Source organism: Suncus etruscus, chromosome 4 (genome assembly GCF_024139225.1).
Source record: "Suncus etruscus isolate mSunEtr1 chromosome 4, mSunEtr1.pri.cur, whole genome shotgun sequence".
Taxonomy (NCBI): domain Eukaryota; kingdom Metazoa; phylum Chordata; class Mammalia; order Eulipotyphla; family Soricidae; genus Suncus; species Suncus etruscus.
In genome coordinates, this window is record NC_064851.1 from 64,277,734 (window position 1) to 64,298,659 (window position 20,926).

Below are 20,926 nucleotides of genomic sequence, written 5' to 3' on the forward strand. Positions count from 1 at the left end.
ATTTGCATAATAAATATTTATAAACACAGCTTATATATTTTTTCATTAGAAAAAATTAACAATACTGGAAAATATACTTCACAAATTTATGGTTTGGTAGGATAGTCTATTCTTGGATATAGTTATTATTCAAAGATTTTTAGTTATTCAAATTATTTTCATATAACTTTTAAAGTCTGCATGATTGCTATATTTTAATTTAATTTTAATATTTTGAGGTGGTCCATACATGTAAGTTCTCAAAGGCTAATGCTCTTTGTTTATGAATAGTACTCTGAGGTTACATTAAGTGCCAGGGAACAAACCAAGGATAGAAGTTTGCAAATCAAGAGCCTCCAATTCCTTACATTGCCTAGCACAAATTTTTAGATAAAGAAATGAAAGTACCCATAAATAATGTCTTAACCCTGCTTGTTATTTTTCAAATATAAATTTGGTTCATGTAGAATCAGATCATATTTTGCAACACAGTCTAATTTAAAATAACTAGAAAGTTCTGTGGTTTGAGAGGGCACTCACTGTCAAGATGTTGTTAGGAAAATTACAGTGGATAAGAAAATTGCTCATTTTTCATTGTAAAATGTGGAAGGCCAAATGTGTTAATTGTAAAATGTGAAAAAAAGGCAAAAAAAATTCCAGTAAACAGCTATAATCTGTTATGGTACATACATTTGCTCACATAAAGCACAACCTAATCACAATAGAAAAGTTTGTCAAATAAAAACTTGTCAAGTCAGGGATTTAGGGAAGAGATGCTTTTGACTGCCTACATGGCTCTTCCACTACATTATCCTAAAACCAATTGTCTCATTATTTGGCAATCTGAGGCAATTTTAAAGACATCATGTTCAAGTCAGACTTTAATTTCCAATGAGTCTGGATCTTCAAGCATTTTTTTCTAGTTATTTCCATTTCGAAATTCCAATTCCTTTTCAGTGCTTCTCTATCATAAAGGTTAAAAATGATTGTAATAGGGGCTGGAGCGATACCACAGAAGTGGGGCATTTCCCTTACATGTGGCTGACCCAGGATGGACCTCAAATCGATCCCCTGGCATCCCATATGGTTTTCCAAGCCAGAAGTGACTTCTGAGTACATAGTCAGGGTTAACCCCTTTGCATCATTGGGTGTGGCCCAAAAACAAACAAAAAAAGGTTGTAATTAATTACAAATTATTTTTATTATTATAAACACCTTCATAATTGGCTAGACAAATATGTATTATACAAGGTCATAATAACAAAATATACAAATCCTTTGGATGTTATGAAATTATTAAAGTCTATTTAGAGTTTTTGAAAGAAAACATTTGCTCATATATTTTAACTCAGCTATAGTGTGTTATTTATATATAAAAACCATAGGGCTTAATTTTTAACTCTAAATAGAAACATAATTTAGAAGACATATACTAATTAATGTTTAATATATATTTATAATATCCCATGTTATTTTAGATTATAAGCTGAGCAGTCTCCATAAATTATACTCACAAGCAACAATTTTTTTTTTTCTGAATGTTCTATTAAGTTTCCTCAGAACTTTGTAGTTGGGAACATAATTCTCCAGAAGTGTAACCCCTGAATCCAATTCTAATGTCAATAGCACTAGTATATACCCTTAGAGAAATGGTAAATATATGAGTCCCCTGTTTGAAAAATCCTCTTCAAAACAAGAATCAGAAGGTCAAAGCATTACTGAATGTTTGTTTAAGTGTTTCAGTACCAAACCACTTCTCTTCCCAAGATTCCATGGACCAGAATTTCAGGAAGCAAGGAAGAAAATGCACTAAAGAAATCTTGTTATATTCTTCAATGAAAATATCATTTTTGGTTATAATTTTTTAAAATAAATGTAAGAATGAAAGCATGAAAAATAAACTGAACCAGTCATGTGCAAGATAAAGTGCAACCATTAAATGAATAAAATAATTAAATGAATAAAATGACCTTGAAGACAAGACAATTTGCATGTTGGTTGCTTGCAAAAGTTTACTTGGGGGTGAGAAGGTGGTGAAAATGGAAGCTCAATATTTAAAAGACCTAAATATAGTTATAATTAGTAATCATCTTTTAATTCCATTCAATCAGGAACTAAGTAGTTTAAATGGCTATAGACATCTGACTGATATGGGAAAATTACATCTAGAAAGCTAGAATTTAACATAAAGTGACAAATAAAAATGATATGGGATAATAATTCTGCAGGTTAACATAAATGGATGCATAGTGTTCAAATCAATGTTAAAACATGATGTAGAATATAAAGAAAATCATTAACTGAAATTATAGACCAGACTATTATTTAATTAAACTCAAAATAATATTGTTAGTGATAAGAATAAAGTCAGATTGATAAATAGAAAATGTTCTTCAAACAAAATCATTAAACAGAATTGTATAAATGTTATGTTTTTAAGTGTCTTTTAATATTTTGTTCTTATAACTGGACTAGATTTTTCTAAGATGTCTTTAGTTTCTTCATTTACTGACTAGAGGTAATTAGCATAATTATCTAAAATGACCTAACATAATTTTGACTAAATTATATTATAGTACATTCAAATGTTTATCCTATATTGACTACTAGAGTTTTATATATTTACTATTGATATGGAGTGAGAAGGCCGGTCTCTGTAATCAACCAATATTCCTAGGTTCCTTAGTATTTTCAAGAGTAAAAATATTGACAGATAAAAATGTTCAGATATTAGAAAAGTTTATAGAAAAGTAAAAGAGCTTAAAAGGTTTAAAAATGAAATTTAAAAATGAAGTCCCCAGGCCAGAGTGATAGCACAGCTATAAGGCATTACAAGTTGCCTGACTTGGCTCTGACCCGGTTTCATCCCTGGCATCCCATATGGTCCCCTGAGTCTGCCAGGAACATTTCTGATCAGAGCATTGTCACGTGTGGCCCAATCCCCCTAAAAAGTAAAAAAAAATAAAAACAAATTAAAAAATATAAATAAAGTCCCCACATGGAGCAAAACTTAAAATATAATGAATAAAATATGAATGATTTGTGTAGGTCCTTCTTTAAAGATTATTTTCACTCTATTTCAATTGCAAATAATCTTAAAAATAATGCAAGATTTCAAAAATGTGATCTGGACACCTTAATTATTTTGTGTTATTTGTCTGGCCATTTGTTATAGGCATTGCCTTTATCTCAGTTCTCCTAGTATCCTAGACTCAAGCCAGAAATTTACAGTCCTTGGAAATTAAAAAATAGTTTATAAAAAATGTAATATGAGGGTCAAAATTTGACTGCTCAGAGCTAAAGTGAAGAAGAAATGAAGACTTCCTCTTTCATTATTATGCATGCATTTTCATTACTATACTATAACTTATTAAATCTAGTTTGTGATTGCTCACATATGTAAAGTGATAAATTATACATCTTGTTGAAGCATCTTAGAATATTGTTATTAAATAACTCATGGAAACAATAAATAGTCAGTAAAGCATTCCAGACTATCATCTACTTAGTTAATAATATTAGAGTGTCATAACAGGTACTTTTTTATTTCTGTTGATAAGATAATTTATTTAATGATAGATAATTTAGTTAAGATATATATAGATAATAAGATAATGGTAATTTATGTTAATAAGATAATAGATTGATATGGCATTTTATAATGGTCCAGTATGTATAACAGTACTTTTCTTCTAAGATAATATCTTCAAAAATAAAATTTCTATATTAAGTTAGTGGCTATAGAAGAAGTAGACTTCTAAGATGATATCTTCAAAAGTAAAATTTATATATTAAGTTAGTGGCTATAGAAGAAGTAGGCTATAAAAGAAGGAGAGAATTCAAAGCTTAACATAAAAGGTAGTGTGCTGGGCCGGAGCAATAGCTCAGCGGTAGGGCATTTGCCTTGCATGCAGCTGATCCAGGACAGACTGCGGTTCGATTCCTGGCTCCCATATGGTCCCGCAGCCAGAAGCGATTTCTAAGCATATAGCCAGGAGTAACCCCAGAGTGTCTTCGGGTGTGGCCCTAAAACCAAAAACCAAATACCAAGAAAGAAAAACAATAAGTTGTGTGCTTATCTTTTATGTTGCTGACCTGGGTTAAGTCCCTGCTTCACATATAGTCCCTTAAGTCCCTAAAAGAGTGATCTTTTTGCAGAGATCTAGGAGTGATTCCTGAGCACAGACAGGTGTTGCTTCACCAAATAAAAAAAATAAAAAAAAAAAACAGGGGCTGGAGTGGTGGTGAAAGGGGTAAGGCGTCTGCCTTACCCATGCTAGCCTAGGACACACTGCAGGTCTATCCCCTGGCGTCCCATATGGTCCCCCAAGCCAGGAGAAATTTCCGAGTTCATAGCCAGGAGTAACCCCTAAGCATCACCAGTTGTGACCCAAAAACAAAACAAAACAAAACAAAAATAATTAAATAAATAAACAAATCACTCCTGACTGGCTCTGGGGAACCTATTATTCTGGCCCTGTAAATATTCCTTCAAGGCCTCCACAAAGATTCAGTTTCCCTATAACCACCGTCTCCTGGGGGATGGGGGGATATTGTGAGACAGTATAGTCAGTAATCTTGGTTGGTAGCCAAAATTAGAGATGCCTTAACCTAAATTGAACATATATGTCACATAACCTAACTGGTATGTGTTGCTTATTTTGGGTATGTTCAGAAACAGCATAACTAAATCGAGGTAAGAAATTAGAGAAGAATTGGTGTTGTGAGGCAGCCCTTCCACACCAGTATAACAACAAAGAGCTAACCTCAAATGGACACTTCCTAGAAGAGTTGAAAATAAGAGATAAGGAAATATCTAGTTGCACAAAACTGATAGTCCTCAATAAGAGTAGTGGAGGCAAACTCATAAATTAGATAATGTCTTATGTACTCTAACTTTGTTTTTTATTTCTGTACCCTACTATGTTTTAATGAGGTGAAAATATGGCCTTTATTCACCAATCTTTTGTCATAAATAAATACTATGTGTTCTAAAAGACTGCCCAGAGCTCTTGGTGTCTCTTTCACCCAGAAGCCTCAGTGCTAAGCACTAATAAACTTTTTTCTTTATCTATAGTGTCTCTGAGTCTAGCCTAACAATATTTATCAGTCTTTTTGTTTCTTTGTTTTGGGGGCCACATCCAACAGTACTCAGTGTTTAATCCTGGGTCTGCACTCATAAACCACTCCTAGTGCATTAAGGAAGCAGATGGGATGCTGAGGATCGAGCCCTGGTTGGCCACTTGCAAGGCACGATCCCTACCTATGTGCTATCATTCTGGCCCCTGAACTCAGTCTTATGCTAAGTTCCTCTCGACAAGAGGAGTTCTTAGTCCTTTATCATCTAAGTGTTGATAAATCAACACCAGTGATTACAAATACTTAAAAATGTAATATTACGATGAATTCTCTCAAGCCTTATAGAAAAACTATTAAAATAATTATTCTCAAAAATAACAAGAGCTTAGGAGAATGCAGAGATGTTGAAACTTGTTTGAATCATTGGTGACTATAATATTTATTTATTTATTTTGTTTTCGGGCTATACCCAGAGGTACTCAGTGTTTACTCTTGGCTCTGAAATCAGAAATCACTGACAGGCATGCGGGACTATATGGGACGCCAGGGATTGAACCAGAGTTCATCCCTGCTCGGCTGTGTGCAAAGCAAAATCTCTACCACTGTGCTATCTCTCCATCTCTAAGATAAGTGTGAATTTTAGACATTCAATTAATTTTTAATGAATAACTGTAATTTACTTAAAGATATATCTATGATTGAGTTTCTGGTGTATAACATTTCAACATCAATCCATTCAGCAATGTCCACAACCATCTACCAATGTCCCTAGTTTCCATATATTTTACCTTTGCAAGTTTTCTAGTTTTCCCTTTTCTATTTCTCTATAATAAAGAAAAATTTCTACTAAAAACAAATTATCTTATTTATTATTTTTCATTTGGGCATTTTATATTTTAAATATAACACATATGATATATCATTATGAGTCTGTCCCTATAACTCTAACTTGTTATACTCAACATAATACTTTACAGATCTATCCCATTAGCAGAAAATAGCATGGCCATATTTTTTTCTTAGGAACAAGTAGTATTTTATTTATTTATTTTTGTTTTGTTTTTGTTTTGAGGCAACACTCGGTGACACTCAGGGGTTACTTCTGGCTATGTGCTCAGAAATTGCTCCTGGATTGGAGAACCATATGGGACGCAGGGGGAATGGAACTGTGGTCTGTCCTAGGTTAGTGCATGCAAGGCAGACACCCTATTGCTTGTGCCACGGCTCTGGCCCTTCTTAACAAGTAGTATTTTATTAGATGTGTGCGTGTGTATGTGTATCTCTGTGTGTATACATACATATATACACCCATGTTTGTTTTTATCCAATAACGTATCCTTGGACATTTGGGCTGTTTCTATATTTGGGCTTTAGTATAGTTACTATTGTTAGTCGTAAAAGGTGTTGAAATTTATTTTTTAATGTAAAATTAAATGGAATCAGGACTGCAGAGACAAAACTCAAAAGGGTGAAGTAAATGCCTTGAATGATAGTTGATTCCTCCTTCTCCATGATTACTTACCAGGAGAAGCCCATTTGAGCCCTGATCATTACTGGGAATTACACATTATCAAGCATTCCTCCTTCAGGGTTCCATGAAAGAAAGTTCTATTTTTTTTTTGATTAACAGTTTTAATTTTGTTTCTCTAGAGTATAATGTTTTTCTTCCCATATCCATATAAGTTATGCTGCTAATTTCCAGTTATCATCAAATGGTTTCATATGAAACTAGTTTTCCTGAACATCACCCTTGTTTTTTGTACAAAATTTTTAAAAAATTTAATAGATTTTATAATGTGTATTAAACTTGAATGTGTCATAATGTGTCATTAATATTTTTCACTAAACTGTAAGCATTCTAGTTCAGGGTCTTATTAGGTCTGGCTCAGTACTGGAAGTTTTTATATATTATAAAGAATTTATGTAAAATGAATAAAATGGTAAATTCTATGTAAATTTATGTTAAATTTACTAATATTTTTGCAACTTATATTGATGTACCAAACTTATAATACTGTTAATGACTGAATTTTATACAGACAGTATTGTAACACCACACTTATCACCAGTTTCTGCTTTCCTTCACCAATGTCACAAAGTTTTCTCCCCACCTACCATAAACTCTTTTATGAGAATTTCAGTTCCATAAGCCAACTCCTAAATTTTGTTACCATTTGCTATTCCTATCCTATCCCCTTTGCTTCTTTATATTTCACATGTGAGAAAGATCATTCAGTATCTGTTCCTATTTTTCATATTGGCTTATTGTTAATATGGTACCTCTAGGTAAAATCAAATGACATTAATAGTTAAAGATCATAAACATTATGAAAATAATTTAGCTCTAATATTCTTATTCTCTTATTCTCTTTTCTTATCTTCTCCAATATCACTGTTTAAATTATGAGTCATTTATTATGATTAAAATATGAAGTATTTTATGGTAAAGTGTGATATACCCTACATATAATTAGTAACTTAAAGGAGGAACATCAGTACAAAGAACAGCTGGGACTAAAAATAAATGTCAGAAATTTTCACACATGCCTGCACTGAGTGTCTTTCTTCAGCTCATAGTTTTTATATCACATTTAGTTTTTCTTGTCAGAATACAAATTTTCATCACTCTAGTTACAAAAACATCTGCTTTATTAAAAATTACATAAAATAAGGTCAAAATAATTCATTTTAATTTTAATTATAATGGAAGCACTAATTTATCTCTATCTTGTATGAAACCAACCTGAATGATTTTTATAATCAATATGACATATCACAGTAATTTTAAAAAAGAATAAAACCTAATGCTGAACAGTGAAATGTAGTAATGTACATTCAAGTAAAATTAGCACACTTAGCAGAAATTTATGATCTTGAACATTTCTAACTTAAACGGTTAGGTCACGCATCTGGCATATGTTTTGCTTTGACTTTAGTTTTAGCCACCATCAAGATATGTAACACTCCCAGAACCCTAAGTCTCAAGAAATATAGTGCCATCTAGTATGAATAACCACATAACATTTAGAAGATCCTGGACTGGAGAGATAGCATGGAAGTAAGGCTTTGCCTTCCATGCAAAAGGATGGTGGTTCAAATCCCGGCATCCCATATGGTCCCCTGAGCCTGCCAGGAGCAATTTCTGAGCATAGAGCCAGGAGTAACCCCTGAGTGCTACCGGGTGTGGCCCAAATATTGATATCTATATATATTTATATATATATTTTATATACTTATATTTATATATATGTATACTTAGGTATATATATAATTAGAAGATCCTTATAGGTCTTATTTCCTAATGCATTTTTCAAGAACCTGTGATAAAGATGTATAAAACAGACTAGATTATTCCTGAAGCTAAATTTTATTGATCTGTGAATTTGAAACAAACAGGAGAGAATATAAAGTGAAATTCAGAAATAACAATCTAGCCTCATTTTATTATTCAATACTGCAGAAGTAATTTGATATTCATATATATATTCCATTTATATATTCCATTCTTTTAGGACAGTTTTTTTATTTGCACTACAAGCAAAACCAAACATGAAAGAAAAATTACCATATAAAATATATCAATTGCATATTAGAAATGTTAATTATACAACTAGATACCTGACAATTAGGATAAAGAAAATAAGAACATTAAGTAGATATTTAAGTAGTTGTCCACTTTTTTATTTATATATTTACTTTTTCTTTCTTCTTTTCTTTTTTTTGCGCTCTGTCATGTTTTTTTATCTCAAGACCATTGCAATTATGTGATGCATATCTTTATTGCTGCAGTGCTCACTGGATATCTTATTTGATACTTCTTTTTGAACTGTTGTGATGTTTCACCTTCTTTTTTTCCCCTTCATCTCTCAAACCGAGGATGAGAGCATCTAGAAGGATTCTGCCCATTGTTGGCGTAGTTGATATTTACCTTATTTTATTACTTTTCTATTTCTCAAACAAAACCTCATAACTCGAACTATCTAGTCCTGCCTCCCAATTAGGGGGAGAAGTAATGGAGGTAGCATGACCAAACAGTTATAAGATCACTAAGTAATAAACTAGACACAGAGGGGGCCACTCAATCTAGAAGCCCCTGGGGTGAGGGTGAAGGATAGGGGAAGCAGGATGGGAACGGAGGTGGAGGGAGGACAATTCGGTGATGGGAATTCCCCTGATTCAATGTTAACATGTACCTGGAATATTACTGTGAATGATATGTAAGCCACTAAGATTAAAATAAAAATTATATTAAAGAGATCATAAATTTAATTTGAATACTGTTTAAGAATATTAAAAATAATTCTATCTTAAATTTAACATATTTACTCATTCTGTATACTACAACACATACAGTTTGTTAAATTTGTCTGTGAAATAAGCTGTCATATGGGAGATAGAGGCTAAGGGTCCTAGGTACATTGGTGGTGGTAAAGGACAGAATTGAATATCCAAGCAACACTTAACAAAAATTAAATTCTGAGTCCCAAACATTAATAAACTAAAAATGGTCCCTGTTTTGATAATAGACTGGGGAGAGAATTGGTAATATGGGCTGGACACAGGTCATATTGGTGGAGGGAAATTGACACTGGTGGTGGGATTTTTCCTGAAACGTTGTATGTCTAAAACTCTACTATGAATAGATTTGTAAATCTCAATGGTTTAAGTAAAAAAATATAAAAACAAAGAATCTATAATGAATATTTTTATTATTCTCACCCCACCATTGTAATTTCCAAAAAAGTCTTGTAATATATTATGAACTAATTGGGGTACTGAAATTCGTAAGTAATTTTATATTATGTATACATGACAGGTATGATTCTCAAGTATTTTTATTTACCCGTAAAATATTTTCTTTATGTTGGTGTTCATTGTTATTAGTAAAGCTTAGTCTTTTTCAATGATATAAATTTAGTTAACACAGGAAAAATAACATCAATAGATATTTAAAAATATTTTTTTTGAATATTTATTTTTTTTTATTTAAACACCTTGATTACATACATGATTGTTTTTGGGTTTCAGTCATGTAAAGAACACCACCCATCACCAGTGCAACATTCCCATCACCAATGTCCAAGTCTCCCTCCTACCCACCCAACCCCCGCCTGTACTCTAAACAGGCTCTCCATTTCCCTCATACATTCTCATTATAAGGAAAATTCAAAATGTAGTTATTTCTCTAACTAAACTCATCACTCTTTGTGGTGAGCTTCCTATGGTGAGCTGGAACATCCAGCTCTTTTCACTTTTGTGTCTGGAAATTATTATTGCAAGAATGTCTTTCATTTCTCTTAAAACCCATAGATGAGTGAGACCATTCTGCGTTTTTCTCTCTCTCTCTGACTTATTTCACTCAGCATAATAGATTCCATATACATCCATGTATAGGAAAATTTCATGACTTCATCTCTCCTGACAGCTGCATAATATTCCATTGTGTATATGTACCACAGTTTCTTTAGCCATTCATCTGTTGAAGGGCATCTTGGTTGTTTCCAGAGTCTTGCTATGGTAAATAGTGCTGCAATGAATATAGGTGTAAGGAAGGGGTTTTTGTACTGTATTTTTGTGTTCCTAGGGTATATTCCTAGGAGTGATATAGCTGGATCATATGGGAGCTCGATTTCCAGTTTTTGAAGGAATCTCCATATCGCTTTCCATAAAGGTTGAACTAGACGGCATTCCCACCAGCAGTGGATAAGAGTTCCTTTCTCTCCACATCCCCGCCAACACTGTTTGTTCTCATTCTTTGTGATGTGTGCCATTCTCTGTGGTGTGAGGTGGTATCTCATCGTTGTTTTGATTTGCATCTCCCTGATGATTAGTGATGTGGAGCATTTTTTCATGTGTCTTTTGGCCATTTGTATTTCTTCTTTGTCAAAGTGTCTGTTCATTTCTTCTCCCCATTTTTTGATGGGATTAGATGTTTTTTTCTTGTAAAGTTCTGTCAGTGCCTTGTATATTTTGGAGATTAGCCCCTTATCTGATGGGTATTGGGTGAATAGTTTCTCCCACTCAGTGGGTGGCTCTTGTATCCTGGGCACTATTTCCTTTGAGGTGCAGAAACTTCTCAGCTTAATATATTCCCATCTGTTAATCTCTGCTTTCACTTGCTTGGAGAGTGCAGTTTCCTCCTTGAAGATGCCTGTAATGTCCTGGAGTGTCTTGCCTATGTGCTGTTTAAAAATATTAACTTTTCCAGATATATTAATTACTCTAATTGTCCTTTAATTTTTCTAGCATATTAGAAGCATACTCAAATTGTCCTTTTAGTTTTTATATGTATACACAATAGGGGTTCTAGTGATAACTTGTGTACTTATGCTCTGGTATTAAACAACAGAAGAATTCAAAGAAAACTTTAGAATTGACCTATTTAACTTTTTATAAGTTTTCTATATTTTATTTATTTGACTGACTTCAAATAAAATAATTGTCATGATAATTGCTGTTAGTTTACTCAGATGTGCTTCATAAGCTTTGTGTTTTAATATAATGAAACACTAAAAATATTATATTTTATTTAACAAATGAGTAGTACTGGCTGATTTTTTTTTTAAATATGCCATATAGCCCTTTGAATTATGGAAGTATGTGTGAATGTGTGTTAGTTTGTGTGAGTGTGTTTGTTTGTGTTTGAAAAAAAACTTGTTCAATTTTAACATTATCAACAAAATCAATAAAATTGATTATCAATAAAATTATCAATTTTAACATCATCAATGACTATAACTCATGACAGATAGCGAAGAAAGTCAATGGCAACTATAAGCTATTTCAAGAGTAAATGCAATCTATTGAAATTTGCAATCACTGTTTTCTCATTCACATTTTATTCCATAGATCTTATTGCTATTTTCTTTCCTGAGTGACAATATTCTTCTAAACCTTTATAGTTATCTAAATTCTAAAAAGTAAAGTGAGTAAAATCTTTGTTATTTTTTATAATATTGCTACTAGATTTATTTCACTTTATTTCCTACATCATTGCTATATCAGACATCTTTTCATATATAATAAATTTCTTTTCTAACTTGGCAAACATAGATGCTTTGAGGGAAATTTTTTATTCTTGTAAAATGTGTTATTGATCCCTCCAAAATACACGTTGTGAGATCATATGATTCTATATAGGATACGTTTACTCCAACGTGGTTAGTATTTACACCTTTGTGTATTCTTTCTCAGGAAAATACAATAAAAATTGGGGGGGGGGGAGATAGTTGGGGTCACATCCAACTTATTTGAGGCTTACTCCTGGACCTGTGTACACAGTTCATGACTTTTACTCTTCGGAATGGATCCAGTGATTGACACATTCAAATTAATTGCTATACTACTAAAAAAAAGTTTGTAATAGTTATAGATCAAAAAATATTGTTTTTTGTTTATTTTTAATTTTTGTTTATTGAGACTTCTCCAGAGGTGTTCAGGATGTCCATCTTGTACAACCAGGACAGCAATTTAATGTTATGACCAAAGAATATGGTGCTAGATAATCCCCCAAGTGCAGTGAATAACACCAATTTCTCACTTTGATAATAAGGGCTCTATGAATACACGTACTAGTGTTCAGGGTACTCCCTGGTTTGTACTTATATGTATGGGGACCATATAGTACCATGGATTGAACCAGGATCAAAATTCCATGCTTTAACCCCTATATTGTCTCTTGAGTTTATTCCAAGAAAATCTCACAATTCAGTAATATGACCCTAAAACATTGTCAGAAGTTTCCTTGAAAGTTGGTGATTGTTTTAATATAATGAATAAATACTATTATTAATAAGGAATTTATATTAATAACAAAGACATATATAATTGAGATGTAATCTGTATTCTGAATTTTAGTTACATATGTAGCATATAATTCTTAAATATTTGTATATACAGTGCAATAACCATAATAAATATAATTATTATATGCCATTACAGAAAATTGCAAGTTTTCTTACTGTCATTAGAATTCTGAGATTTATTTTTTTGGCAGTCTTCAGATATGTACTAAATAATATATACTATCATCAATATGATATATATTACCTCATTTTGGTTCATGTACTTTATAACTGGAAGTTTTAAGTAAATTTTATTTTATTGTTATTATAGAATTATATTAATAATTAATGTAATATAAATCTAATTGATATCTATATATGATTATTTTATGTACCCTTATTTCTTTAGCTTTCACATCTTTACTTTGGAATCAGATTCACCAATAGTATGTAAATAGATAAAATTGTCATGGGATTTCAAAACTGCATGTCTCCAAACTAAGTACTCTTAAAGCAGCCCTGTTGCAGCTACATATTTTGATTTTGTATACAAAGGAAAGCATGGAGATAGCATCTCTGCCCTTTATTCTCTGATAAAATTTCATAATCTCTATATGTGTGAGAAATCCAAAGCCTGACCCTTGATTTTACGTTCAAAGATATGTCGAAATACCTTTTTTCAAGGATAGTGATGAGATGCAGTATTGATGTTTTCTTTCAGCAATGATGTACTCAAAGAATTGCCTAGAAAAAAAAGATAAAAACATTGCAATAGGGTTTTCAATGAGAATATCATTATTCTATATAGATAATTACCAAATAGTATATTCAGTCAATATATTAAATAAGTTTCATAACTCTTACTGAATATTTGAACAATTTGATATGCCCTGTGCTCCTGATACTATGAATAGTTTACAACAAAAGAACATTGTTTTTTTTTGCTGTTTGTTTTGTTTGTTTTGTTTTGTACACCACTCCAGATGATGCTCAAGTCTTACTCACAGCTCAGTACTTAAGGATAACTCCTGGTGCTGATTCATGTTGTCAGGAGTGTCAGAGTTTTAACATTGACACTGTATTGGAGTGTCAGGCATGTCAAGGCTTTTATATGGAGTGTCAGGGTTTAACAAATTCAAATGACCTGCCTTACATGCAGTTACCCTGCAAATACTACTATCATTCTAGCTTTAGTGTACTGAATAGCAACATAAATCACAGTGTCTTAATATTTTCAATATATAAAATAAATAATTGTAAAAGCAAATAAAATCAGACAGAAAAATTCTAGTCAATAGAAAAATTTACAAAAAATTTACAAAAATATTTACAGAAAGATGTTCATTCTTTTGTAATTTCTTTTTTGCACTTTTTTTTATTTAAACAACTTATTACATACATGATCGTGTTTGGGTTTCAGTCATGTAAAGAACACCACCCATCACCAGTGCAACATTCCTATCACCAATCTCCCAAATCTCCCTCCTCCCACCCAACCCCCGCCTGTACTCTAGACAGGCTTTCTATTTCCCTCGTAAATTCTTATTATTAGGATAGTCCAAAAGGTAATTATTTCTCTAACTAAACTCATCACTCTTTATGGTGAGCTTCATGAGGTGAGCTGTAACTTCCAGCTCTTTTCTCTTTTGTGTCTGAAAGTTGTTATTGTAAGAATGTCTTTCATTTTTCTTAAAACCCATAGATGGAGTGAGACCATTCTGTTTTTTTTTCTCTCTCTCTCTCTGACTTATTTCACTCAGCATAATAGATTCCATGTACATCCATGTATAGGAAAGTTTCATGACTTCATCTCTCCTGACAGCTGCATAATATTCCATTGTGTATATGTATCACAGTTTCTTTAGCCATTCATCTGTTGAAGGGTATCTTGGCGGTTTCCAGAGTCTTGCTGTGGTAAATAGTGCTGCAATGAATATAGGTGTAAGGAAGGGATTTTTGTATTATATTTTTGTGTTCCTAGGCTATATTCCTAGGAGTGGTATAGCTGGGTCCTATGGGAGCTCAATTTCCAGTTTTTGGAGGAATCTCCATATTGCTTTCCATAAAGGTTGAACTAGATGGCATTCCCACCAGCAATGGATAAGAGTTCCTTTCTCTCCACATCCCCACCAACACTGCTTGTTCTCATTCTTTGTGGTGTGTGCCAATCTCTGGGGTGTAAGGTGGTACCTCATAGATGTTTTGATTTGCATCTCCCTGATGATTAGTGATGGGAAGCATTTTTCCATGTGCCTTTTGGCCATTTGTATTTCTTCTTTGTCAAAGTGTCTGTCCATTTCTTCTCCCCATTTTTTGATGGGATTAGGTGTCTTTTTCTTTTAAATTTCTGTCAGTGCCTTGTATATTTTGGAGATTAGCCCCTTGTCTGATAGGTATTGGGTGAATAGTTTCTCCCCCTCAGTGGGGGGCTCTTGTATCTTGGGCGCTATATTTTTTGAGGTGCAGAAGCTTTTAAGTTTAATATATTCCCATCTGTTAATCTCTACTTTCACTGGCTTGGAGAGTGCAGTTTCCTCTTTGAAGATGCCTTTAGTCTCAATGTCCTGGAGTGTTTTACCTACCTGTTGTTCTATGTATCTTATGGTTTCGGGTCTGATATCGAGGTCTTTCATCCATTTGGATTTAACCTTCGTATGATGTTAGCTGGGGGTCTAAGTTCAATTTTTTGCAAGTGGCTAGCCAGTTGTGCCAACACCACTTGTTGAAGAGGCTTTCTTTGCTCCATTTAGGAAATCTTGCTCCTTTATCAAAAATTAGGTGATTGTATGTCTGGGGGACATTCTCTGACTATTCAAGCCTATTCCACTGATCTGAGGGCCTGTCTTTTTTCCAATATCATGCTGTTTTGATAACTATTGAACTTCTACCAATTCTGGCAAGACTCTTTCATGAAATCGAGAAAACAGAAACACTTCCAAATAGCTTTTATGAAGCCAACATCACCTTGATACCTAAACCAGACAGAGATGCTATCAAAAAAGAAAATTACAGACCAATATCACTGATGAATACAGATGCAAAGATCCTCAACAAAATCCTGGCAAATAGGATTCAATGCCTCGTTAAGAAGATCATCCACTACGATCAAGTAGGTTTCATCCCAGGAATGCAAGGCTGGTTTAACATCCCTAAATCTATCAACATAATACACAACATCAACAACAAGAAAAATAGAAATCACATGATCATATCAATAGACGCAGAGAAAGCATTTAGTAAGGTCTAACACTCATTCTTGATCAAAACGCTCAGCAAGATGGGAATGGAAGGAACCTTTCTCAATATAGTTAAGGCCATCTACCACAAGCCAGAGGCAAATATTGTCCTCAATGGAGAAAAACTAAAAGCCTTTCCTCTAAATTCAGGTGCAAGACAAGGCTGTCCTCTCTCACCACTCCTATTCAACATAGCACTGGAAGTACTTGCTATAGGGATTAGGCAAGAAAAAGATATAAAGGGAATCCAGATAGGAAAAGAAGTCAAGTTCTCGCTGTTTGCAGATGACATGATACTCTACCTAGAAAACCCTAAAGTCTCTACAAAAAAGCTTCTAGACACAATAGATTCATATAGCAAGGTGGCAGGTTACAAAATTAACAAACAAAAATCAATGGCCTTTCTATACACCAATAGTAATAAGGAAGAAATGGGCATTAAGAAAACAACCCCATTCAAAATAGTGCCACACAAACTCAAATATCTGGGAATCAACTTGACTAAAAATGTGAAGGACCTATACAAAGAAAACTATAAAACTCTGCTCCAAGAAATAAGAGAGGACAGGCGGAAATGGAAACACATACCCTGCTCATGGATTGGCAGGATTAACATCATCAAAATGGCAATACTCCCCAAGGAATTATACAGATTTAATGCGATCGCTCTAAAGATACCCATGACATTCTTCAAAGAAGTGGATCAGATACTTTTGAAATTCGTTTGGAACAATAAACACCCTAGAATAGCTAAAGCAATCATTGGGAAAAAGAATATGGGAGGAATTATTTTCCCCAACTTTAAGATGTTCATTTTTTGTGTATTTTAACAAATAGGAGAATCTGATGCAATGCTAAATATTACTTATATCTTCAAACATTTCAAAATATTTAAATGTGTATAAATTTAACTGTAGTTTGTTGCAATTAAAAATCTGAAAAAATAAAAATTAAATTAAAAATACAAAATTGTTTAATTGTATTCTTTCAAAAATTAAATTGGTGTGAAGGTAGCCTATTTCTGAATACAAGTGTATAAATTCTCATATTTCTAATTAAATATTTATAATTAAAATTTAGTAAGGTCAAAATAGTAGGCTAAAAGTGGCCTAATTGAAATATTATAGTGATTTCTCAGGAAAATTTACAAATATATTGCTTTTCATGAATATTTTCATAGAAATATTTTAATTTTAAATTAAAACAAACTAATTTAAAAGATATCATTATAAATAAATTTGCATGTTGAACCCTAAAAGCATTGATACAATCAGGAATATATATATATACATATATATAAATATGTAAGAAAAATACTATAAAATCTTTCATGGCTTTAAGTAACATATATAATTTCTCATCCTTAATCCTTTGTGTTCAAATTTGCATATACATGTTTTTTATTTTCATTTTACTATACCACGTGAACATGTATATCAGCAAAATGTTTAGGTTTGTTTTAATAAGTTTTATACACATATATACTCATCACTTATAAATTTTACTTTCACTTGATTTTTATGCCAGAAAATATTAATTTTCTTGACATTAATTCTTATTATAATTTCACAGAATATGCATGAATATATATATGCATGTATGGTTGTATATGTAGAATAAATATATGTATTCAAATTCATAAGTACAATTAAAACTTGGCTAGTGCTAACACAGAGTTAAATATGTTCGACATATATTCATCCCTCCACCTACAATGGATCCACAAGCATAAAAATTTAAGCAAAAGACATCTTCTATTGGTTAAATCTGTGGATGTAGACACAGGAACAGAAAAATAAGTATGAATGGACTGATATAGTTAAATCTGTATGACATGTGTATCAAATGCATATTTTATATAATATATAAACATATGCATCTATCTAGTTCATAGCAATTGAAATATCTGTGACAATATCTTATAAGATAAGAGCACTAAAACATAACTTGTTCTAATGATGGGCTATACTGATATGTATTCAGGTCTTAGTCCTGACTATGCTCATTAACATTTCTGGCAGGCTAGGGCGATCAGAATGTGTTCTGGGATTAAACCTGTATCATCTGCATCCAAGGCAAGTGCTATGCCCTACTCTCTTCTTGTTTTGGGGACCCCATTCATCAGTACTGAAGAATTATTACTTGTACTGTACTCAAGAATCACTCCTAGTCAACTCTATATGGAATGCTGTGGTTTGAACATGGGTAAGCCCATACAAATCAATTACATTTTGCTTGGGATACTTTCCTTCCTTCCTTCCTTCCTTCCTTCCTTCCTTCCTTCCTTCCTTCCTTCCTTCCTTCCTTCCTTCCTTCCTTCCTTCCTTCCTTCCTTCCTTCCTTCCTTCCTTCCTTCCTTCCTCCATCCTTCCTTCCTTTATCCTTCCTCCTCCTTCCTTCCTTTCCTCCTTCTTCTTTCTTCCTTCCCTCCTCCTTTCTTCTTTCCTTCCTTTCCTCCCTCCTTTCTTTTTCCTTTCTTCCTTTCTTTCTTCTTCTCTTTCTCTTTCCTTTCATTCTTCTTTCTTTTTTCTTTTTCTTTCTTTTTCTCTTTTTTCTTTATTTTTCTTTCTCTTTTTCTTTACTCCCTTCCTTATTTCTTTCTTACTTTTATTTTTCTGTGATTTTTTATTTATGTTAAGCATAAGCTAGGAAGAAAATTCTTGATTAGGTAGCATAATTTTTGTCTTTGATATTGTCTTTGATTTGATATTTGTCTTTGAAATCGGTCTTTTCACACTGTCTCTACTCTTATTTAACAGAAAATTTGAAGACCTAGCAACTTTTAAGGAGAGCCAGTACTAGCCCCTGAGTAATACAAGGTGATCCTGCCCCTAATAAAGGACAGCAGAGTCAAACTATTCCACTTCCTTACTTAAATATTATTTCTAGTTTAATTTAATCATTTGGCTTAGGATCCCTAATTATGAATTCAGTATCAATATTCAGAGAAATTTTACCACCACCTTTTCTTTTTGATACTGAAAATAAGTAGTAATTATGTCATTTATAAAATATATGAATATTTTGCCAATTAAAACTTTTCTGAGCATTTTCTTTGTAACAACCTTTTTAGAGTTCATTGTTATATTCTTCAATCCAGCTAGAAAATTAAGGATGGTATAATTTTTTTTCCTTCCTGCTCCTTCTTCTGGATTATTATTTTATTCAATGATATAGAGTATCTATACTGACATTTAAATAGTTAGAGCTTTTTCAAAGTTATTTTTCTGTATTGTTCTAAGCATCCTGGCAATATAAATTTATTTTATGTTATTTTAACTCTCACCTTAAAAAGAAATTCCAAGATTCACAGATAAAAAGAAAGGAAAATTCTCATCAATAAGACCAGAAATTAAAGAGGAGAAATTACAACATAACTCCAAGACATCATGATAGTATATTATAAATACTGTTCTGTTAATATAGAGACCTAGAAAAAATGGAGAGGTTTCTGGAAAAATATGATAGAACAAAACAGAAGAAGAAAACAGTATATTGCCTTAACAGCCCAGTATCAAGTAAGGCAACTGAAAATAATTAAGATACTCTCCAACAATAAAAGTACAGGACCAGATGGAATTACAGGTAAGTTTTATATATAATTCAGAAAGAGTTACTACTATTGATCCTTAAGATGCTTCCAAAATATCCAAGATATGGGAATCCTTCCTAATACTTTCTATAAAGCTAACATCATACTAATTCCCAAAGCTAACAGAGATACTATCAAGAAACTACAGACAAATATTACTGATGAACATTGATTAAAAAAAATTCCTTAACAAAATTTAACAAACTGAATCCAACAAAACATCAAAAAGTTTATATTTCATGACAAGATGGTTTCATCACTGGGATCCAAGGATGGTTTAATATAAGCAAATTAATAAACATCACATATTATATCAGTAAAACGAAGAATAAAAACTGCATGATCATTTCAATAGTAACAGCTATCTATAAAAAAAAAACACCTAGGGGTCAGAAAGATAAAACAGTGGTAGGGTATTTGCCTTGCATATGGATGACCCAAGGCAGACCTGGGTTCAATCCTGGTTCCCAGATGGTCCCCCAAGCCAGGAGCAATTTCTGAGTGCATAGCCAGAAGTAACCCTGAAGGGTCACCGGGTGTGACACAAAAACAAACAAACAAACAAACAAACAAAAGCCTACAATCTGCAATCTTCTTAAAGGCTAAAACTGAAAGCATTAAGGTAAGATACTAGGCAAGGATGTACAGTGTCTCCACTCTTATTCAACATAGTATTAAAAGTCCTAGCAATAGCAGTCTGGAAGGAGAAAGAAATAAAATGAATCCAAATTGGAAAAGAGAAGTCAAATTATCTCTAATTGCAGATGACATGATGGTATATATATAATTATCTCTAATTGCAGATGATAAATATGTATATAAAATCCTAAATAGTTCACAAAATATCTCTTAAGAACAATAAATTAATACAGCAAATTTTTAGCTACGAAGTCAATAAACGAAAGTCAGTTACATTCCTTTATACAGAAAATGGCACAAAGGAAAAATAGTTTAAAATATCTATCTAATTTAAAATAGAGTCCAAATCTATCAACTACCTAGGCACCATCCTAAAAAGGGTAGTCAGAAACTATAAAAAAAATTTAAAGAAAACTTAAGAAAGAACTTGAAGATCTAAGGAAATGGAAAACCATTTCATGCTCATGAATTGGAAGAATCAATATAACCATAAAAAAAGATCATCTAACATAAACTACTATATAGATTCAATGCAATTTCTATTCAAGTTCAGAAAACATTCTATAATAACTTAGAAAAATCAATTATGCAGTTTGTGTGGAACCATGAAAGACATA